This window comes from Python bivittatus, unplaced genomic scaffold (genome assembly GCF_059951505.1).
Source record: "Python bivittatus isolate LINGU-HERP-01145 unplaced genomic scaffold, Pbiv_v1 ctg000980_np1212, whole genome shotgun sequence".
NCBI lineage: Eukaryota > Metazoa > Chordata > Lepidosauria > Squamata > Pythonidae > Python > Python bivittatus.
In genome coordinates this window covers 21,720,331-21,744,811 of record NW_028277125.1, presented here as the reverse complement: position 1 = coordinate 21,744,811, position 24,481 = coordinate 21,720,331, and the positions used below count along the sequence as shown (strand labels likewise).

Sequence of the window (24,481 nt, the reverse complement as noted above, 5' to 3'; positions counted from 1 at the left end):
TGGGGGAGGACTGCAGCAAAAAGTATATTTGAGATGTGGGTGGAAGGAAGGGTCAGAGGGAAGTTTGGACTCTTAGCCCTAGGAAAACTTCCCTCTGAGAGGTTTATTGTTGTTGTTTTATTTATAACTCAAGGCAGTGAACATACTTAATACTGCCTCCTATTTTGCCCACAGCAACAACCCTGTGAGATGGATTGGGCTAAGAGAGACTGAATGGCCCAAGGTCATCCAGCTGACTTTCATGCCTAAGGGAGGCCAAAACTCACAGTCTCCTGGTTTCTAGGCCAGCACCTTAAACACTACAGGTAGTCCTCGACTTAGAACCATTCGTTCAGCAACTATTCAAAGTTACAGTGGTGCTGAACAATGGTAGTTATGACTGGTCCTCGGAGTTACAGCCATCCCAGCACCCCCATGATCATGTCATCGCGATATGGGTGCTTTGCAACCCATTCACACTTATGACCAGTTGCTAAGCACCCCACAATCACAAGATCGCCATTTGCAATCTTCGCTGCTGGCTTCCCTGGGAAGCCGGCAGGGAAGGTCGCAAATCATTGGGGTAAGTCTCCCCAACCTGCACACCCTTCCCAACCCCTCTGCGCTTGTAACATGCCAGCTACCCACCTGCACACCCTCCCTGACTTGTGTGGCATCTCTTGCACACCCTCCCTGAATCTCCCGCACACCCCCTCACTCCCTCCCCCACCTGGCAGCAGTTACTTATCTGCCTGCTGGCCTGGGACTTGCAACTTCCTGCCAGCTTCCCCACTGACTTTGGTTGCTGGCAGGAAGTTGTCTTGCCTAACGACTGTGGGATTCAGTTAATGACGGCAACTGGGACTGCAGGGATTGCCATCGCTAAATGATGTCACACTTTACGACTACGTTGTAAGTCAAGGACTATCTGTACACCAAACTGGCTCTGAATATGTATGTTGAATATTGAATATATAAGGGAAGGATTGTATTATTGAATTATTGTATTATATTGTATTAATGAGTTGCACAATTCTGGGGGCACTGGCTGTCAAAAACTGTTGTTGCAACAGAGGTTGATTGACTGATTATGTGGTTGCAGTGCTCCAGGGAAGGTCAGCAGAACAGAATCAATGGGACTATGAGAAAAACTATCAGAGGTTAAGATGATAGTGAGAAAGAAGGTGGGTGGGGATTTAACTACAGATGATCCTGATTGAAACAGAAGATCTGGCCTGTTTTCAGTCAAGGCTGCCTGCTGCGGACTCTGCCATGAGAAATCAGTAGAGTCTGGACAACAAGACAGGACTTATTGATAGCAACCCTCACATTCTGAAACATGTTCCCTTCCCCGATATGATTGGCCCTATATTATACACATATATAATTAGATTGTTTTATTTATCAGGGTGGTGTTATGCTTGCTCCTGTACAGTGCCCAGAGTCTGTCAGTTTGGGGTGGCTTATAAATATTATTAAACAAACTTCTAAATAAATATGCTAAAACCAGATGTGTATCTACTCAGCAATTCAGTGGAATGTACATCAAGCTAAATAGGTATAAGATTGCAGCTAAGAATTCTATCATATCCAAGTTCACAAAAGGGAAGGATTAATGTTTTCCTTTCTTCCTGTTTATTTTAAATGATTTCTTTCTGTCTGTCTGCTAGTTCTAGGGCTGTTGTGTATTTCCTTCTCTCTGTGTATGTGTGGAGTGGGAAAGTCATAAACTTTGGATACTCTGGATTTAAAACCTTTTCCTCTTGGTCCACAACAGCCTTTCAATCAATCCCTTGGTCTCTTTCAAATTCAGAATTCCAGGTCAGAGAAGCACACATCTCAGAAGGCTGGAAACTCTGCAGGACCATGACACTTGCATAATGATTATATATATTTGAAAGTCTAATTGAAGTTGCAGTGGAGCAGCTAAACCCATCAGCTGAAGGTGTCAGACCTCCTTTCCCAGAAGCCCTCTGAGTTTTCACACCTGATTATGCTTCCTGCTTTGGGGTAGCAGCTTGGCAGTTCTGCTATCATCTATCTTCCAAGGGCACTTCATGTGGCATCCTCTCTGTAACTCTAGGTTGTGGGAGAACTCCCATAAGCTGTGCTGCCTTTCTGTTGATTAATATGAAAAGAAGGGGAAAGTTCTACAGCACCACCTTCTGGCCATATAGCATTTAGGCGTATGACTGGAGAATTTACCACCACCACTTTTTGAGAGTTAAACCAATCTCACAGAGGAAGAACAATAAACTTTATTAGGAAAAAAAAGTAGATAAACTCTAAATATTAAACTGCAAATAATCAGTGTTGGAAAAGATAAATTACAGAGCTGTCCCAGTCCAGAAATAGAACTGCTAGTAAATGAAACGAGATAGATCAAGCAAAACATTATAGAAAGAAATAATAAGAATCCTAGTGGACCACAAGATGCCATTGCCCACTACAAATAAAAGGAAAAAAGGTAACTAGAAAGAGACTAGAATGAGATTCAAAATAGTACAGATTTTCTGAAGATTCTTAATAAATAAAGCACACTCAGAGGTTTGGTTCAGGGTGGCAGAAAACCTGATTCCCTTAAATTGTGCAGAGCACATTTAAATGATTGCATCACATAAAACCTAAATACAGTGCAGTTTCTAAGTAAAACATTTACCTATTTCCTCAAAATGTATAGAACTTTGAAAATTCCCTTTTGATTCAATTACCCTTTTTGTCCCCCTGGATATTCCCATCTTTAAACAGGCTTGCAACAGCCAGAGGGTATTCAAAGGCAAGGACAAAGTATATTATTTCTTTTTAAAAACAAAACCAGTAGAATTACGGTGTTGTCTCTTATCTGGATTCAGCTCAATGTTTCTAGGAAATGTCAGCAGTCCACCACCTTCACTGTATTCTTGTGTGCCACAGCTGCCTTGGAACTTCATTTTCATGTATTCCCAAAGACCTGTCAGCATACCAGAACGATGACTCTTGTGCCTGTAGGAACTTAAAATAAACCAGCCTATCTGAGTGGAAGACATCAGGCATTTACACAAATAGGTGGGAAAGAACTCCCCCAAATCTTGTTATAGATCCTCCTCCGAAAATACAGAGAGTGAAATGTCCATATGAAAACACTATTGACAGCTTTTCTCTGTTTTCCACAATGCCAGAAGAGGCTCTCTGACAGTTTTAAAAATCCTTTGTAGAAATCAGCAAGTGGGAAAATATACTGTATACTTGTCAAATTCCTGCATTCCCTCTGGTGCCTGATAGAGGACCAATTAAGCTAGTACTCTGGAATTCTACCTTTTTTCCTTATTTTGTTATGAGAAAAAAGCTTTTTTTTTTTTACTTGGGGGGAAGGGCTGGGGAAATCTGCCTATGTAACAGGGACAGCATCTTTCCCCCATGAAGATGCTGCTTGAGATGGGGGAGATGTATATTCCCAGACTGGCAAGCAGGCTGGCATTCACATCATAAGCCATATAGTTTCTTAAGAAAAATAGATGTTAAAGGACACAAAGGGGTAGGGAAGTATGTGAAGCTCTGTGTGTATATACACTATTTCTTTTCATATAATATACACTGATGAACATTGATTTTGGAGTGTTTTCATATTTTCTCTATTTTTAGAATTAAGGGCTAGCTCAAATCATTCCTCAGTAAAAATAAATGATGTGCTGCAGAATGCAGTTTAGTAGCTAAGGTGCTGATTTGGGCCATGGAGGACAAGATTCAAATTTGCATTCTCTCTATGCAACCTACCTATTAGGATTGTATTGGGGATAAAATAAGGGGAGACCTCCATGTAAACCACCTTGAGCCATCAGAGTAAATGTGGGATATAAATAAAGTTGCCTGACATTTTTACCATGTGACTAGTAGTATTTGCAAAGGATCAGCGGTTATACCTTTTGTAGTCCAGACAGACTCAGATGGAATATGGATAGAAAACGATGGAGTCTGAATGCAAGACATTAGATGTCTATTGTGCTTTCAAACCCTGCCTCCAGCATCTTTACTTTTTGATTCTTCATAGTTTTGTAAAAATAGCTCACATATGATTACAAGGGATTTCTCTGATCCAGTAACAAAGCAACTTCATTGTGACTTCTCAAATGTTAAGTGGAAGTCCTCCAAAGCAGACCAATTCCTGACCTTCTGAAATGTTTAATAACCATTTGAAGAGGCAGAGAGACATGCTGTGTGTGTATGTATGTGTTTTCTCTCTTGATTCTCTATACAAAGAAAACTCCAAGGTGGAGAAAGAGTGGAAAAGAGTTCTTTTGTGATTTGACATTTTTTGGAAATATTTCATTTTCATACAAAATGCAAATAAATAAATCTCATACCAGAAATGGAAGACTGTTATATCTGATTTATTGAATTTCCAGCTTTACTAGCTAGCCCTACCTTTGTGCTACATCATACTCATAAACAATTGTCCACAAAAATAGGATAAAAAGGTAGAGATTCCCTTGAGTTGACTTTCATCTGGATGTCTATATGGAAAGAACAAAGTTCTGCAACACCATAGAACATACTCCATCTTCAGCTTCCCAGTCTAGTCTACAGCCCTGACATTTCCAGAAGATCTCTCATCCAAGGAACCAGACATTTCCTCTTTAAGAAAAAGTGCTCTTGGATATGTATAAAGACCCTTGAACCTATTCAGTGGAAATTGACAGGCTTGATTCCTTTGGTAAATAAACATGTAACAGTCAGTTTATTCTACAAAGAATTAAAATAGTTACAAGCAAGCTACCTATCAGAAATACTTCCACTTATTTCTGTAAAATACAGTAATTGTCATATTCCTTAAGAGGATACAATGACCAAAATTCTTCCAGTTCTATCAAAGCTTTTAAAAAAATCACTTTTGGTTGATATCTGATGATGAATCAACAGGAAGTCAAGAATTTAGGATTTCTAACAACTTAATTGTGGAAGTATATGTTCTTTTATGAATCAGCTTTTAACATCAAAACCTATTGGACTCATTTGGTGGGGAGCAAGGAGGCTAGTGACCCAATGTGTGTCATGAGGTGCAAAATCATTGGGGCAGGTAGGAGAGAACTATTAAGGAGGGACTTGAAGAAAAGCTTTCACAGTCCAGAGATTGAAGGAAGGTTGCATCATAACATCCTTCCATCATTTTGGGAAAAGCCTGCAGTCCTGCAGCTGCCTCTAAACAGAATTTTTCAGACATAGGGACTGGCTGAAAGAATCACTGCACAAACTGATCTGCAGCAAAAGCTGTCAGTGCACGTTGTTTGCCAACATTTGAATTAGTTTATTTTCAGCCAAGGATAAGGAAGAAAACTTTTCACAATGGAGATCAAATTTGGGGAAGTTGTTCTATTTACAGTATAAATTTACTTAGGCCTTTTTTCCCCTTTCATGATTAGGATGCCAAAGTATATTGTTAATACTCTTGAATCTGTGTATATTTTGCGTAATGTAATGTAATGTAATGTAATGTAATGTAATGTAATGATAATAATAAGGAGGAGGAGGAAGAGGAGGAAGGAGGGAGGGACGGAGGGAATTTTGAAGGACCAATAGTAGTTACACCCAAAGAAGCATTCCTAGCTATCTTAAAGGTGTGAGAGAGAAAAACCTCACTGAACTAGCCAGGTTTTAAGTGATTGAGATGCTTACATTCCCTGAAGGGTCCAAGTGACCTAATGTCGCTTTAATTGCCCTGTATCGCTGCAGCCCTCAATAGTATCACAAACTGTCTTTCACCTGGGTCTTCTTGATCTAAAAGACAAGTGGTAACTGAAGAGAGGGATCAGGAATATAAATTTAGAGTTAGCTTGTGAAAGACTTAGCTTTACAAGCAAAAGCTGCAACTGACAATGCCTCAAAGAGAACAGGAAACACCTAGCTGAGTTAAGCACATGTGTAAATCTTGGAGCAAGTTGGAACGCTCCTGACCTTCACTTTCCAAACAAAAAGCAAAATTTGGGGTTATCTGAGGTATTTTCAAATAAAGTACGCTTCCAAGTGAATGATTTTGAGGTAGCCAAGAAGGATGTATAAACTATCCAGTGTATATCATAAAAGGGTTTTCTTTTTTGGCTACAATTGCATAATCTTGTACAATGGCCCAACTCCCACCCTCAACTGGCTCAAAATCTTAGAAAATTTCAGGAATCCCACAAAATACCTTGACACTGATGAATTTTATTTATTTATTAAAAACAGTGTTGGGGTACATGGATGCTTTCTAGGTGTTACAGACATCTAGACATACACAATTCGGATATCGCCAATCCCTTGAGTGTCACTCATTGTCTTAACTATAGTGAATGGCTGGAGAATAAGCATGTGTAGCTTTTATATTTCTGTGATTGGCTGTGGCAGGAGTCTGTATTGATGACTGGTGCAGCTAACCTATAAAGTGTTACAGGAAGCTGGAAACCTTCCTGAAGGTGCCATGCTATTAAAGCTCTCAGGGTAGTTACTAAAATGGTAGGGCTACAGTTATAAAACTATGATTAGTTTGAAACAAAAGGGGAAATGAATCAGATGTACAGAAGTCCTGGTTTATAGAAGGTTTAAAAAGAACTGTGAAGTCCTTGGGGTTCTCTGAGCTTGGTTGTTTTCTTGCAGACATTTAATTACCCGCTAGGTAATATCTTCAGTGCTAGAAGGGAGTGGGGTTGCTCTCTGTTTATATACAGTAGCTTGCCCTGTCAGCATTGGTGGGGGAGTTGTTTTTTCTTTGGTAGTTCCTAGGTTAGGCTGTTGTTTACTGCTTGATTGTTTGTCTAGCAAGGAGGTGTTTTGGTCTTATTGTTTCCTTTTTATTGTCTTTTTTTTAATAGGGTGTAAGTTTTGTTTATCTCTATGTGCCTGTTGATGGCTGACTTGTCTGAATACAGAAGACTAGCAGAGTGCATCCATGAACACCAACTAGCAGTCAGAAGACACGATGAAAACTCCTTAATTTCACAAAACATGGACAGACTTAACTATAGTTTCAACTGGGAAACTATGAACATCTCAGACAAAGCTAAATCCAAAAATATGAGGGAATTCCTGGAAGCTTGGCATTCAGACAAATCAGCAATCAACACCCAGATAAGCAGGGATTAACACCAGACAAACAATCAAGCAGTACACAATACCTTGATCAAGGAACTACCATCTATGAACAGTTGTCAGACCCTACTGTACAATCTTGCACCCTCAGTCAAGGGTTCCCAACAAAACAAAAGCCGTTGGCTTAGCCGTTGGCTAAGTTGCAAGATGTTGAGAATTAATCCAACATACTTTGAGGGCTCTACGTTGGAGAGGTCTCTGCAGAAACAAGGGTGTCTATATTCTTCTCTGCAATTTAGCTCCTAAAGACTTCAATACAGTATCTGACATGTAAAAATGCATGCTAACAGAAGTGAATTGGAAATAATGATTTTGTTAGGAATAGGCAAGATAAATTGAAGACTTTCTCTGGTACATAATGATAGTTGGTGTGAAGAACTGGGGCACTTTTCTGTCCAAAACAAGTTCATGTGTACATCACCAGATGGGGCCAGAGCTAAAGTTACTGTCTAGGTATACTTTCAAACCTAATGTGAAAATCTTGGGCTGATTCTGACATGAGTATGTACCAGCAAGTAATTGGTACATAAATTCCAAAGGTAAAGGAATGTTAATGTTAATGATGTAGACATCGAAGAAACTGTTGGCTATATCAGAATATATAGCTATCGAGAGGAATGGAAGTCTATTCTCTGTCTTAAAACGAAACAAAACAAGCAGCAGTTGCCAGGCCAGCTTTCAAGCGGCCTCTGGTTCCGATAACTAATCTCTCAAAATAACTTCAAAATGATGTTTCCCTCCCTACTGTGGTTTGGGGTGGGGGGAGGATGGTGGCCTTTCTGTATCACCTGGTTTGCATACAGTAGTGATTTAGCAGTAGGTTTATCTGCAGGAGGACCTGGCTTTGGGTACTGTTTACAACAGCAGCCTGAGTCATTTAGAATCTGCCCTTTTAGTCATGTCAAAGTTCAGCTAGCTGTGTTTGAGAAAATGAAAATGCAAACACAGTTCAGTTTCAGGCATCTGAGAAAAGGAACTAAGGCAACTGGAAACAGCCCTGAATGTCACTGGAATGTCACTGGAATGTACTCCTAAGTAACAATGCAACTCCTAAGTAACAACAACTAAGTAACACAACCATAATTAGAGAGAACCTCTTCTTCACCTCTTGAGCATCCCCACCCCCATGCCCTGTAGCTGCAAGGAAAAAATCCTGACAATAACCTTCTTTAAAAACACCAAGCCCATCACATCCATCAAACTTGAATTGCACATGGAAGATGAAATACAATAACTAAAAGTGGAACTTTTAGGTTCAACGATAATATGCCTCTGCTTAAGGCAAACAAGTGATGCTTGAACTAAATAATAGCTCCTAAATGCAAACTCCTAAAACTGCTACTTGAAACAGAGGCTTGGACAGAATTTAAATAACCAGACTAATAATTCTTCCTCCCAAGAATATGAAACCCTCACATCTAATATTTTTTCTGATAACACACCAGTGATACAAGTGTGAGATACGAACGTTGCCACTGTGACCCAGACTTTCTTAACTTAATGCTTTCCTGATGTTCAAAAACAGGTCCTTCATCTGCACCCAGAGGAATAATCCAATGTAGAAGATATTTTGGAAAACTGCTCTGTTATACCACAAAATACAATCCATTAATTTGATCCCTCAACATAACATCCATGTGTTCATTATATTCTGATTTTCTTAACATGAATTGTGTGTAGAATATTAGTAATCCTACTTCTAAGGAGTTAATGCATATATCCTCTGCTGTTATTTGGGGCGGAGGAGGAGGGTACAGGTCATGCCAACTAACGTGCCAATTTCCACACCAACATATATATTTTTTTGTGCCTTTGAGTCTGTGTTGACTCCTGGCAACTGCCTGAAAAAGTCCCCGCAGTTTTCTTGGCGAGGTTTTTCGGAAGTGGTTTGCCATTGCCTCCTTCCTAGGGCTGAGAGAGAGTGACTGGCCCAAGGTCACCCAGCTGGCTTTGTGCCTAAGGCAGGACTAGAACTCACGGTCTCCCAGTTTCTAGTCTGGTGCCTTAACCACTAGACCAAACTGGCTCTCACACCAACTTTAGTGCTGTTCATTTCTTCGCTGAAATTGCTTAGTCGTAATTTTTCTCTAGTCACATTACAGAATGGAAAGCTGTTAAAATAACATTAAAAAAAAAAAAAAACCCTCACAGGACAATAGATCCAAAATAGCATAACATGGATTTCTATTCTAGCTTTTTTTTTTTTTAATTGTTCTCAGTGTAGGCTATTCCTACCGCTTTCCAGGTCAGATTAAAATGATCCAGCAGAAATAAGGGATTAGGCCATCTCACAGCTTGATGGTCTCTTGCTCTGTATAACTTATTAGAAATTCTACACAGTGTTTGTTTTACCCAATAGGAATTCCCTACAGGAATGTTTCCCATTTATTCCTCTTGATTTGCAATCTGTTCAATGACACTTGGATGACCAGTTTCCCAGTCCTGGGGATAGAACAACCCTTACATAACTACTCAGATAAGCATGTATAAAATTGCCACTCAGTACAGTAGTCCTTCCACAGTGCAAGGAAGACATCCCAAAGAGCAGGGAACTGCATTATCTTAAACTCTGCCAGATTTTCTTTTTTGCCTTTTTAAATATGATTATATTTTCCCTCCCATTGGTTGCAACAGAAGCTAAAGTTTGCATTACACATGTCAGTGAATGATTATGAAATTAGCTAATAAGGGTGTCTAAACCCTCCAGTGTCTCTCACAGGATATTATAAGCGTTGGGGCTCCAGTCCTAGAGAAGCAATAGCTGTGGAAGTTTCCCCAGTCACTGAGGGGCACTGGGGAATTGGATTGAACCTCCTCCTCTGACCTTGGACCTCTTTCTCTACCCTGAGAAGCCTAGCTAAGTTCTACAGATTTTCAGCCTTATTGTTCAGCTAGTTTTCAGAAGATAGAGCAAGGGGACCCTTTCAACACCCTCCAGGGTTTTGATCGTTAGCCGCTGGGGAGCTTATCAAGAGAAAGGGAGAATGAGCCAAGCCCTTTCCCCAGCTTCTTTGACCAGCATGCTCTGATTATTTCTGTTGAGCTCTGCTGTTTAAACAAAGAAAACAAAAGCCACCCAGATAGCATATTTCCTTCTAGCCAGGAAGTGTTAGGTGTAAAAGAAGAAGAAAAATAAATCAAGAGGCGCTCTTTCTCCCAAGCAGCAGGAATCTTATCAATAAAGCAAAACAAAAAGCAGGTTCTTGAATGGTTTTATTCTGACTATCAAAAGAGTTTAATGTTCTGAGTGGCCGCTCTTCCTTGGAATACTTTATGAACCTAAACTTTATAGTATCTAAGCAGTATGGTCATTTACTGAAGTATGCAGTCTTCTAGTTAACCTGGCCATACCTGAAATACTGTCAGGCCCTGAAAAGCACACACTCGGGGACGAGAACCACTTGGATTTCTGGAATAATGTTTATTGCTGGTAAGATACTGTAACTGAATCTTGAAAGCCTGTCAAAGCAATTCTTCAGTTCAATTGACAGATAGCATAATTAAGGTGGAGTTACTCTGAGTCTTTTTCTCATGTTTCTGCCTTCCCCTAGACTAAGGAATCTTTTCTGCAGATATTTTTGGTAAAAATGGGATGCATTTTATTTTGTATCAAAATGCCAAACCAACAGGAAAAGACCTCAGAGACGTGGAAAAGAGCAGATCTGGAAGTCTTTGCAGGAGAGAAGTGATAGCCTCCCAGGTTCCTGTGTGGCTGGGATAGCTGTGAAAATGGCTACTGCCTGGTTGATTGGCCCATTGGATAAGACAATAGGTTTGCTGTGTCCTGCTAATAGCCACTGTGCATAAGGAGATAGATATATATGGGCCCCACCCTCAGCCTCACCCCATTGTGCAACCCCAAAGCCTCTCACCTCTAAGCCTCCCCTGCTTTAGCATTATGAGACAAGCTGCAGCAAGATTTAGCATGTGTCCTTCACACTGTCCCACTTCCTCTTCTGGGGAGGTCAACTACTGCTTGCTGGAATAGTTCTTTCCAGCCCAGTAAAGATTCAGGAGACCGTTATTAAATAATCACCTGCAAGCTTCTCTCTTGTCAGTGAAGAGACCCACTACCATATCAGATCATTGGATGACTGTTGGAAAGAAAGTCAGAGGGTCTTCACTTTTATGTACCCGGGGATATGTTGGTTCTAAATGGAAAACGTTCTGTTGCTGGAATTCTTGTAACCCCATCCTTTTATCTCAGTCAATGTTGCTAAAGAGAATTCTGTAAGAATCTTTCTTGGAAACAAATCCCTTTTAGTTTTAGGCAGTTGCCCCAAATACTGACACTTGCCATATTATCTGCACCCGGGGGGTGGGAGGGGGGGAGGGTCATCTTTTTGTGTTGGAACAAGCAAATTACAAGCGACAATTCTGAAGATGACTTCAGACAATATGTTTGACAACACATTAACCTGAAAGGAAAACTAAACTTATGACCTTCTCATGGTTATACTAAGTGAGATACGTGTGGGAGAAGTACAGCCTGAGACCATAAAACTAGCTAATATTCACTTTAGAAAACCATGCATTAGCGCTACTTCTGAATTCAGCAAATGTATATAAGCAAGGGACTTCAGATGTCAAAGGATTGTTTTGTTTGACTGTCGTTAAGCAAGATGTGAATTTATTCTTCTTAATTAATACAAAAGCCTGCAGAAGAAAAACCATCTTGTGCGAGCAACCCAGTGAGGCAGTTTACTTCAGTTTGGTGCTCTCTAGATGCGGTGGACTAAAAATCTGTCATCCTCAGCCAGCATGGATAGTTCTGCAAAGCTTGCAAAACGGAATGGAAAAGTATAGGCTGACTTCTTGTTCCTTGGATGCCCAAGCTGTAAACAAACCCATATGCTTGACTGCAGTTTGCTCTTGGAAAAGAATGTATTAAGCTGCTGCTCTCTTGCTGAGGGCACAGAGACATGTACATTAGACATGAGAGCATGCCTTCATGGTGGCCACAGCTGCTGCCTCTATGTGTGGCATAGCCTCAGAAATCGCTTTGTAATCCTTTGACTTGTGTCATGACAGATCATCTTAAATTACATGGCTGCCGAAGGAAAACACAAACACTCACACTCTGATTCTACACAGCTACACATAGCCACTGGGAATTCAGTTTGGCTGCAGCAGTGAAATCATTTGGGGCAATTACTGCTCTCCTCAGAAGTGCTGTTTCTCCACAAGCCTTGTTTTCTGCTGAGGCTGAACAGCTGCTTTAGGTTAGGGATGTGTATTTAGAGAGGTGTGAAGGGACAAAAGGTTGCCTGAGTATGTTGAGAATAGTCCTTGGAGTTTGGAAGGTAAAATACATCAGAGAAGACTTGATGAACTCAAAGACTCATGCTGGTCAAGATAGGAGAAGAAAGGATTTTTCTCTCTTTAAAATAGGGGGGAAGGGGGGACAATAACTGCAGTGAAGCATTTCTAATCCTCCCCTGCCATTGCTTATTGTGCTTCCTCTGAATCCTCAGCACTCTACAGGAATGGAAGGGCTTTGTATCCAATGTTTTGCAAGGATGAAAAATGCATGTACCACCATCCAAAAGCAGCAGAACTCGCAGCAGCTCCAGCTGGCTGGGTACTGGTGGGAGTTAATTAGGCTGCCATATCCAGGCTTCAGAAGTTCATGCGACCACTAGATGGCAGCAACGTGACATGCTCATTCCTTACTGCCATCTAATGATTCCCTGGGGTTTTGCAGCCCAATGTGGCAACTGTAGGGGTAATGGGAGTCAGTGTTCAGCAACACCTAGGGAGTCACAGGTTCCTCTTGTCCACCCTTGATGCTATTAGAGCTGAAACAGTGGAGGGACAGCAAAGGTGGAGTTTTCTGCTGTCTGAGTAGGGCTATTCATGGCTGAGAGAAATTTGTAGGAATTTGTGGCCCCTCCCAGGGGTCTGGTTTACATTTTTAAAATATAAACCATCTTCATGCAATGTATCACTAGCAATCAACATATAGAATACAGAACCAATAGACATTGTTTCCAGCACTGGTTCATGTGTTAATTTAGTTGTAATTTCCTTCATTCCTGAGGTCCTAGAGCCCTTTATAGAAAACACAACAGGAAAGTTGAAACCAAACCAAACAAGAAATCTTAAAGACACAGTAGTAGCAGTATGACCAAAAGGAAAAAGAAAATCAAGAAGCATCGATCTAAAGGTCTGGGATAATAAATTGGGCTTCAGCCTAAAGATGAAAGGATGATGAGTACTCACCAGAGCAGATCTGAATCAAATTGATAAATAATAAATTTAGCACAAAGTGAATTTCCAGAAAGGGTTGGAGTACAACTCCAGAAAAGGTCCAATTAACTCATTTTCAGTGCTGGAGGGAGCAGAAGAAAGGAGTTTGGGAACAGGCAGAGCTTACACTGAAGGTTGTATAGTAAAAAGCAGAGAGTACCTGGTCAGGTCGGGCAGGTATAAAAGAAGAATTAATGTAGCAGAAACCAAATTGTAATTCAGACTATCTTGAGTTCCAAACATGGCCCCATGCCTTGTATTTGTTTTGCTTTGTTCGTTTTGGGGGAAAGCAGCTTCTACACACACCAAAATTGCATCCCATCCATGCAACCTTAGGAAGAAAAGTATCCATTCCATTTTTTTCAAAATTACATTTTGTATATTGCTGAAATTGCAGCATGGAGATTCTCTAAATTGTCCCATTACACTTTGATATTTGCTTCACATAACAATTACCAAGAATCATTTAAAACATGGAGGTGAGAGGACAGCAGCAGCACTGGTTCCCAACACTGCTGGGATCATCATCCCAAATTATTATGATGGTTTGGCCTTCTATCAGGCGTCCATCTTGTTTATGCCGAAGGATTCCTGGTTCATTGTTTTTAAGACAGGGTGTAACATAAGGGGATGCAAATGTCTCTGTCTTTCAGAGTACAAAGTCCTAATTTAACTGCACAAGCACATTCTCTGAGCTCTGGAGAAATATCTTATTCAGCAACTCGCTTTCCAGAGTGCATCTGGTTTAACACAGCTTCTGATTGGCACATTTGGGTCAGGGAAGGGCAAAACCCCTCACCCATATTTGCAGTGAGCAGAAATATCAGCAGCAAGTCATAGTAGACAGGGTCAACCCTACTTAATACTTGAGGAGGAAAAGGAGAGAAGGCAAGATCAGCATACCCCCAAACATATTACTGCCCATCCTTGGGCAGGCAGATGCAGAGAAATAAGTTTCCATAAATATTCTCAAGCATGAGCTACAAATTGTCTTTCTTCCCTGCTTATAACACCGTTGCAGCTTGGCTTAAGAAGCCCTTGATCCCTGGCACTTGTAAAATTTAATACTTTTTCTTCTGCCCCTGTCGCCCCCCCCCCTTCTACTCAGAGTTAAGTATTCTCTAAAGAGTGAGGTGCATATAAATAAAGCTAATCAATTTTACAGAGTTCAAGAGTCCTTTTTGTTGTGGCTCCCACCCTGTGGAACATCATCCCCCTGGAGATCAGATGGGCCCCAACCCTGCTAGCTTTTCATAAGGGCCTGAGGTGGTTTTGGCAATGGATGTGGGGGCCCAGGAGTGTGGTAGAGCCTGTGAAGTGGCTGTATTGATTGTTATTGATGAATGTCGTCTACCTTGGCTATGAATTTTGTTGTCTAGTTGTTATACAGGTTTTATTGTTTTTAAATCATTGCATTGTTTTGGTGTTTCATATTGTTTTTTAATTGTTTGCGAGCTGCCCAGAGTCATATATTTGTATAAATTGGATAAATAAATTAGTAAAATATAAAATATGCAAAAACACTTGATCAGTACTCAGCCATTGTTTTAAGGATTAGACATATTTTTATAGTACTGTAATATTTCCAGAGGAAAGAAAGAGAAGAAGAGGACAATCAGCAGAAGGCAGATGGACTCACTTACAGTGGCACTGGGTACACTGTTGGAAGACCTGAAGGACCAGATTAGAGACAGATTATCCTGGAGAAAAACTATCTATGTGAGCACTAAGAGTTGACACCGACTTGATGGCACATAATCAATAAGTCAATCAATCTATCAATGTTTCCAGCAGCTACACTGCAGCCTGCATTTTAAAATACAGTCTTCTTTGGAGTATCAGAAGTTGTGAACAATCAAGCACAAATTATTAGAGTTATAAAAAACCCAACTTGGGTATGGTCCAAAAAATCACATAGTCAAGCTTTGCCAGAGGCAAAACAATAGGCAGATGTTTTTTCTGATCCAGCAAAGTAGTTCTTAAAGAATTCTTCAGCAAATTTCAACATTCATATAGTAATTGTTACAATTCTATGTGTTTCCCGAATAAATTATCCTGAGCAAAACAAATATAGCACTACAAACATAATTTCTGTGTCCTATAAGAATGTAAAGCTAATTCAGATATATAGGGCAACACATAATTTTCATGTTTTGAGCACCCTGTAGCATAGTGCTGGCATTAATCAGTATATCAATTGCCTCTAAAATAATAAAAAAATAGGCTCACATGCATTACAAAACAACTGTCCTGTCTATATGGAGTTGCAGGGTTTGTTCCACAAGATCTTATTCTCATTCTCATCATTTGCATGTTGCAAAATACCTTAAGATGTAGTCTTGTCTATCTGATGGATATGTTCTCACTAACATACAAAGGTGAACTATGGCAATTCACAGAATTACACACTGGCACATGTCTGTGCAAATGTATAGACAGAAAAAGTAGGGCACAGATTCCCACCCATCTAATTAAAAATGCCAACATAAAATATTTGGCTTTAAGCACTGAATCGTCTAGATCAAGAAGAAATACTACGTATATGTGTGAAATTTTCCAGACTTCAGACTTAAGGCTCCACCTGGTAATTAAGAAAGCTTTTGCTGTGTTCTAAGTTTCCATGACTGATTTCTCCTTTCAGTTTCATCTGGTTATTTTGTACATGCAGGGAGGGGTTTCAGTTCTAAGAATTCCCAACCAGCAAGATCCTAACACCTTGGAATTCTAATGATTGATTGCATTTATATTTTAATTTTTCTTTGGGAATTCAAGGTAATATATCTAATGAGGAGGACTTTTCCCCTAATTTTATCTCCACAACAACCTGTGAGGTAGGTAGGCTAAGAGTGATTGGTCCAAAGACACCCAGTGAGTTCCATGATCGAGTGGGAACTGGAAACTGTGTCTCCCAGGCCTAAGTCCAACATCTTAACTACTCTGCTATACTGGCTTTCTAATACGTCCGGAGGGCACCAGATTAGAAAAGCCTGTTTTAAGGGAGGTTAGCATTGTGCAGTAATAAGCACAGGCATCCAGTTCTTTGGCCTCATCCAAGAGGCACCAAGGAAGGAATGAGTCCCAATACACTTCCATTAGTAGAAGCAGAGGCTTGTGCCAGCAAGGCTCAAAGGGGGCAAATAAATAAGAGCTTGCCAGGGTGATGCAAACCCCGCCCCTTTTGTACACGCATCATGATGTTGCACACATGTACAAAAGGGCCAGAGCTTGAGCAGTGACAGTGCAACACTTGTTTTGTTATTTTGATGAGAACAATGGTTCCTGCAGATGTCAATGGCTAGAAATATTTATTTAGCAGAGAACTATATTTAAATATGAAAAGTGATGTTTCTCATCATGTTCATGGTACTATTTCTCCTAAGAATGTACTATATCTTCACGCTAACTGTATTTGAACTGTACATAATCTAATAATGGCCCGCTTAATTCTGAGCGTACGAGAACCATTACAATATCCCCTTATTTACTTTTTCATTATGAAACTAAAAAAGGCCAAGTATCATGATGTTTGCTTCAGTCCCTTGATCATTTTAGCTCTGCTTTTCTATACCTTTTTCAGTTCTGAAACATTCATTTTAATATCTCAACATTAGATTCCAAGCACGGTTGCACCAAAACCTGATATAATATTTAACTATGACACAATCATTCCCTGACAACACCAATCTCATCTAAAGCCCACGAGTGAGATAGGTTCAAGTCGTTACTATCTCTACCACTAGAAAAGTATTCTTCTACTTCTTCCAGCACTATCTAAGAAGACCCTTAAGTCATGTAACATTTATCACACTTTGCCATTCATTAACTTGGAGGCAAAGTTAGGGAATCAATAGTGGGTGTGATCACAGATGTCTTTGGGGAGTTTTAGAAAACATGTCCATTCCTTCCCTTGGGGTCATAAACCAGCCTCAGGCTTAGACAATTTTCTCCCAGTATTTGCCCTTTCTGTTAGGATTTTCTTTCCTGGTTTCCTTTCTTACCCTTCACCTCCACCCCTGCCCCTATTTTTTTGCAGCAACTCCTCTCTAGGCTTCCAACAAGGTGGACAAGGGCAGACCTGTACTATATCACTTGCTTCTGCTAATCCATTTTAATAGTATTCTAATATGTATCTTTGCTTTAATATGCAGCTGCTCATTTTCCTCATTATAGGATCCAGAAAATAATGAGGGAAGTTGAGCTGGGCTTTTGTTACTTACGGGCCAGTTTCCCTGTATTTGCCAGATTCAATCACTTCCTCATGGCATAAGAAATTGGCTGCACTGCAACTCCTCAGTGTCTATTCTCTGGCTATACAGAACCTAGCAAGTTGCTCAGTCGTGGCAGGGTCTGCCTCCCCTCTGTTTCTATTTCTGGTCAGATATCTTCCCATATGTTTCTTTATTTTAACTTGGGAAATTTCGATGTGCTGAGGTTGGACCTTCCCCATTCCAGCTGCAAAGGGACTGCAGCAAAGCCAGACGTGAAAACCAATCATCTTCTCTATGGTGGTTGACACACAAATCAGAAGTTCATTTTCAGCAATGCTTGGAACAGATTCAATAGATACCACACAGGGCTTAGTTATAGGGACAGCAAATGGATCACATACTATCTCGGTCATGGGCAGAAGCCCCATGATACTGACAAATTCATTTGCAATTCGTTACTGATTCTTGGTGGAATCTGCTCTTTTCATTATTTTTGGATGGTGTGTCTACATCTTCACTGAACTCTACACCACATCAGATTTACCCTTTTGTTATCCATTCACTCACTTTGGAGACATGCTTGTTTTAGTTCTTTAGCATCTGATTTCATCCCCTGCCCGTGCTTTAAGAAAATTATAAATTTGCCCTGATTATCATGAATAAAAAGCCCCAGGTATGATATTGATTCATGGAGGACTCCATTTGATATCTCTTGCACTGAAAAAAATGGATGTTATACAGTAGTCTTAATCTCTGCTTCCTGATCTTTTAAGTTTTAAATCAGACTAGCCTTATTCCCTTAGGAACCTGTGTCGTAATGTAGTTTGCCTTGTTACTCAGATCAGGTACTGACTACTGGTGCCTTCTAGATGTTTGGAAAAAAATGTAATCAGTTCTTCAGAGGTGTGACAGCATACAGTTAGTGCTGAGACAGTGTGTGGTGCCTGTATAAAAAGATTTGCTGCAGGGTTTTGAATTATTGCCAGATTAAAGCAAAACATTTTTGTACCTGCACAGAAAGCAAGAGTCATACACAAGGGTGTAATAGCTGCTTGGCAGATTCACACAAACATATACCCTTCTCTTTTTGCTGTTTGGACATTGCAATCTTAAACATATCAGCCTCTCTCTTGGTGTCTCCCTGGTTCAGAATATTCTGTGGTGAAGGGCACTTTCTTGTTTTGCTTTTTCTGTTTCTCTATTATTTTGAAGTTCAGTGTGACAATACAATTCTCACGTGGTTGTAACATCCTGCCCTGGAAATTATGCTGTCTCTAAATACTCTGAAGGAAGGAGGTAATAGCTATATATTGTTCCATGTCTCTATTGGATGACCCACTGCAGCCTTTCTCCTGCTGTTCCGAGATACAGTTAGACTCCTGGTAGTCATGACAGGTAACTTAAAGTGAATCAGCAAGTCGGCTTTTGAGAAAACAGAATGACAATGCAGCTACTTCATCCCTTCCCCTTAGAGGATCAGGAAAAGAGGAAATAGTAACAATCATTGAATCTAAGGTTGTTTTGAGAGTTTGATTTATTACATCAGTCTGCATCATCTATAAACACATCCTCCTTCTGAGGCAAACTGTACCCAAAGAGAGCTCAGCTTAATGTCAGAATGGACAATTATACACACACACATATATGCTTTGTCTATCTATCTCACCACACATCATAAGGACCAGAAGACAGCAGTGGTGATGTAGCGGTGCCAAATGACAGCAACATCAGGAAAAAGGAGTGTGAGAAGCTGGAGAAGTATCAGGAGCTGCAAGAGGAACTACAGAGGATGTGGAAAGTCAAGGCCAAAGTGGTCTCCGTGGTGGTAGGAGCGCTCGGGGCAGTGACTCCTAAGCTGGGAGAGGGGCTCCCACAGATCCCAGGAGCAACATCAGAGCTCTCTGTCCAGAAGAGTGCAGTGATAGGAACAGCTCAGATACTGCGCAGAACCCGCAAACTCCCAGGCCTCTTTCAGAGGACCCGAGACTGAGGAAGACACATACCACCACTGGGGTGAGAAGGGAATTATTTTTATAAGCAATATATAGGAATATATTGCTTATATTCTGTTCTTATATGGGGCTTCATGCAAGCTTCCTATAAGTAAGCCCAGATGTACACCAGTTTTCTAGCAGACTAGGAAGAACTAAGATCTTTTCTACACCAAATATTTTCTTTTTAAAAAATATCCAAATTTCGTTTACTTGTTTTGCTATCTTTTAAAAATGAAAAAGCCATGTACCCAAATCCTGTGTTTGTTCATCCCCAAATTTCCTGCTGAAGCAATTGGTAACAGGGTAAGTCTTGTGACCCGTTCTCTTAGCACAATGGATTCATTGGAGAGTGTCAATTATCAAGTTCCACAGAATTATGCTACTCTCAGCTTCATTAAAATTGGTGAAGTGGGAGCCTCACCTTCAGTGAAACCTACTAATCAAATGTAAGTCTATGACTCACACACACAAACATCCCTGCCAATGGCACCAGCCTGCTTAATTAACCCACCATGTTCTGGCACGCATGCACAGACACACACAGCGCACTGCAAAGATGACCGTGTAGTTAGTAAACAGCTGTTGTGCCAAATCAAAATTAATAACAGTTTCTGTAAAACCACACACAGACACTTGCACTTATATGTTCATATGGATTTATGTCTATGTAGAGTTATATTTATATGTACAGTCTCTGGGGAAGAAAAATTCCAACTGAAGTGGCCCACAAGGAATTAAACCACCATACTGATTTGAACAAACAAAACATTATTTGAGGAGGAATTTAGAAACATGAATCTGATTGGTAACACTGGTCTAGAGATTAAGGCACCAGGCTAGAAACCAGGAGATTGTGAGTTCTAGTCCTGCTTTAGGAATGAAACTTGGTTAGGTGACTTTGGGCTAGTTGTTCTCTCTCAGTCCAACTCACCTCACAGGATGGTTGTTGTGGGGAAAATAGGAGGAGGAAGGAGGATTAGGTATGTTCACCAAGTTATCTGTAAAAATAATAAAGGCAGTATAAAAAATCTAAAAGAAAATCAAATGGTGGCGGGTTGTAACTGCTGATCCCACACTGTCCCTTTTGAAGCAATGGAACAGCTATCATGATGCCCAGTCCAATGGAAATGCTTTTAGAAGGCAGTATTTATGACAAGCCAGGAATGTGCATGGTTATAGATGCTCCTCTAATTTTATTTTTAAACCCGCTGGGGGAGATGGGCGGTATATAAATTTATTAAATAAATAAATAAATAAATAAATAAATAATGAAGATAGGAGGTATATTCCCAAATAAATGATTTTAGCATCAAGACAAAGAAACATAATTTCATGGTGTCATGATCTGAGTTTCATGCAAACATGAACAGAACTGAAGAATTTTTTCAAACATCAAGAGTTGGCAAATTGTTTTGTTAGGAACGCAGAAGGGATTGTAAAGCATGGAATGTCAGTAGGGAAGAACAGAAATGTCAGTTGTGCACCTGGAAACAGAAATATTACTTAACTATCTAAACCTTAATGGGCTCAACCCATTAAGTCAAGAGCCTAATCTTTCCTAGCTGCTTCCCCATTCATGGGAATTTCTCTTTCCTCTTCAAGTCAGCCTTGACTCCTGGCAACTGGTTGAACAAGTCCCTGCAGTTTGCTTAGTAGCATTTTCAGAAGGGGTTTGCCATTACCTTCTTCCTAGGGCTGAGAGGGAATAGCTGGCCCAAAGTCACCCAGCTGGCTTTCTGCCTAAAGCAGGATTAGAACTCCGTTTCCTGGTTTCTAGCCTGGGGCCTTCAAACACTATACCAAACAGGCTGGCTGGCTGGCCTGCCTGTTTGCTTGATTGAATGATTGACTCATTCATTCATTCACCACCCATTTTAATGACTCGGAACTTACACAGCTTGTGTTTATAAACTAAGTATCATCCTTTGTAATCTGTAACAAAACCAAAACCAATAATGGGAAGAGTTTTCTTCCAATTGTTTTCTCATAGGGGTTGGAACCAGTCCTGTAGCTGCATCCTTAGAGCAGCTTGGTGTACAGCCATTTTTACACAATCTTGTTGCATGCTAATAAAAAGCTTCATCTGACAAATCCATCTATGTTAGAAATGCAAAAGGACAACAGGGGACATCCTGAATTCTTTCCCACAAGCAAGTTTTCATGTTCTTCTGCATTGCCTGTGGAGCAGGGAAGCTCAACTTCCTCCAGACCAAGGGTTGGGCTGCCCTTGGACCTTTGAGGGGAACACTAGGAGCTGCGTTTCCAAAATGAAATGAAAGTGGGGCCAGACCTAAAACAAAATGGGATTGTCTCTGATTTAATTTTCACTTTAATTAAAGTGACATGAAGTTTTAACTTAATGTCATATATCTGTCTCAATACAATTTATATGGTATAAACTGTATGCATGTATGTATCCAGATCATGAAAATAAGCTTTATTTACACATCCTTCCAGAACACTTGAAATTTAGCAGAGAGGGATAAAATTGCATGCAAAGACCTTTCTTCTGAGGTCCCCATGCATACTTACCTGCCTTTTCAACCCCAGTCCTTCCCATGAATTTTACTTATGTTCACTTGAACACGAGTAGAACTCTCTGTGACTGCAGACTCATTTTAGCTGATCACACAGGCCATTCTACTGACATTTAAGCAGAGGAAAGGACACAGGGACATAGGGATGCACTACTCAAAGCTCCAAAGCCACGTGTCCCTGAGGCCCATGTATCTAGTTCCTGGGACTCCTCCTAAAGTTTCCACCAAAATGTATTTTTAATGTAACCTAAAAGAAAAAATGTTAAATAAATTTGGAGTTATCATATTACCAACATTCATTCTTTTTAATGTTAACTAAATGAAATTAAATCAAATTTAAATTTTGCTGTAGTCCTCCCTGCTTCTTAGAGGCAATTCTGCCTATGTTTTGAAGGGCAGTCCCTGGGCTGTTCCTTAGAAGCCCAAAGTCCAAAAAGTTTGTACTTGTTGATAAGCTTAGGAACTGTGAGGAAGCTCAGAATATGGATTGAACTTTGTGAGGTATATTATACAGGTAGTCCTCGCTTAACAACCACAATTGGGACTAGCAACTCCATCACTATGCAACACAGTTGTTAAGCAAGACATCACATGACCATGACTTGCGATTTTACTGCCAGCTTCTCCACTGAATGTTTCCTAGCTGCATCCCCATTTGTGGGGAACACTTTTATGAGGAATGGTTGAATGGAAAACTGGATATGTTTAGTCTGAATAACTGAAAATTAGGAAAAGATGATAACAGTCTTCAAATATTTGAACGACTATCAGCTAGAAGATGGAACAAGAACATAAGAGCATAAGCAGTACCCTGCTAGATCAGACTCCTGGCTGATCTTGTCCAACAGTCTGTTCTCACAGTGGTCAACCAATTGTACAAGTAGAAGAGAATATGTGTAGCTCAGGGTTGAACTGTGGAGTCCTTGGGGTTCTTTGAGCTTTGTTGTTTTCTTGCAAACATTTCGTTACCCAGCTAGGTAACACCTTCACTGAATGTTTGCAAGAAAACAACCAAGCTCAGAGAACCCCAAGGACTCCACAATTGCACAAGGAAGCCCACTAGTCTCCCAGCAGGTGGCTATCAGAGGTAGTCACACTGCCACCAAAACTAATAGCCATTGATCCCCATGACTTTCATGAATTGATCCAACTCTTTTTTAAAGCCAGTCAAGCTGGAAGCCAGCACCACATTTCAAGGTGGCAAGTTCTAAAGTTTAATTATATATTATTAAAAAATAAAATCCTTTTATCTGTCCTTTTTACCCCCCAGGATTCAGTTTCATTGGGTGACTTCTGGTTCTAGCATTTTGGGAAAGGGAAAATAGCTTCCCCTTGCCCACTTTAGTCACACCATGTATAATTTTGTACACGTCAATCATGTCCCCTCTTATTTACCTCCTTTTTAGACTAAAAAGCCCCAAATGTCACAACCTTTCCTCATATGGAAGTTGCTCCAGCCGTTTGATTATCTTAGTTGCCCTCCTTTCAACCTTCTGTAGCTCTACTATATCCTTTTTGAGATGAGGCAACCAGAATTGCACACAATATTCCATATGTGGTTTCACAAATGATTTATATAAAAGCATTATGATATTGGCATATCTGATTTCAATACCATTTCTTATTATTCCTAAGATGCCATTTGGCCTTTTTCACAGTAGACACACACTGTGTTGACACCTTCATTGAATTGTTTACCATTACTCCAAGGTCTGTTTCCTCATCAATCACTACTAGCTCTGATCCCATTAGTTTGTATGAGCAGTATTAGGATTTTTGGCTCTAATGTGCATCACTTTACACTTGCTCATGTTGAATAAGATCTGCCATTTCAATACTCACTCCCCTAACATGCAACAATCCCTTCAGAACTCTTTGCAGTACTTATTGTTTTTACCACTCTAAACAATATTAACTCCCTCAAAAAACTAGTACATTAGTTAGACAGCACCTTCCCTTAGTGAAACCATGTTCAATATCCTTGAATAAGGCTATGTCTCCAAATGTTTGGCAATTTTATCTTTAATAGCAGTTTCTGCTGTCTTCCCCAGAAAAGATGTTAAGCTGACTGGCCTATAATTTCCTGCATCTCCCTGCGAGCCCTTCTTTAAAAATGGGAGTTATGTTGGCCACCTTCCAGTCCTCAACTACACAGTGTAGAGACAGGTTGCATATTTTAGTTAGGAGGTTCACAATCTCAGCTTTAAGCTCCTTAATAACATCCACCCTTGGGTGGATGCCATCAGGGCCTGGTGATTTGTTGATGTTCAGTTTGTCAATAAAGTCTGGTACTTCTCTTGTCACAACTATCTAATAGGGATGTGGTACCTATCAATTCTGCTTTGAACAAGGGTTTAGATTTTTAGAGCAGCAAAGCAGGAGAACACACCAAGTAGGTAAAGCAAGGATTAAATAG

At 40.2% G+C, this 24,481-nt stretch overlaps 1 long non-coding RNA gene across 1 annotated transcript in view; it reads right to left on the bottom strand.

Moving 5' to 3' along the window:
* Positions 1 to 2,223: 2,223 nt before the first annotated feature.
* Positions 2,224 to 24,481, bottom strand: part of LOC112540428 (uncharacterized) — a 37,263-nt gene continuing 15,005 nt past the window's right edge. The window contains exon 3 of the long non-coding RNA XR_003084507.2: positions 2,224 to 2,970. This is a non-coding gene — a long non-coding RNA (uncharacterized LOC112540428). The remainder of the gene's footprint in view (positions 2,971 to 24,481) is intronic.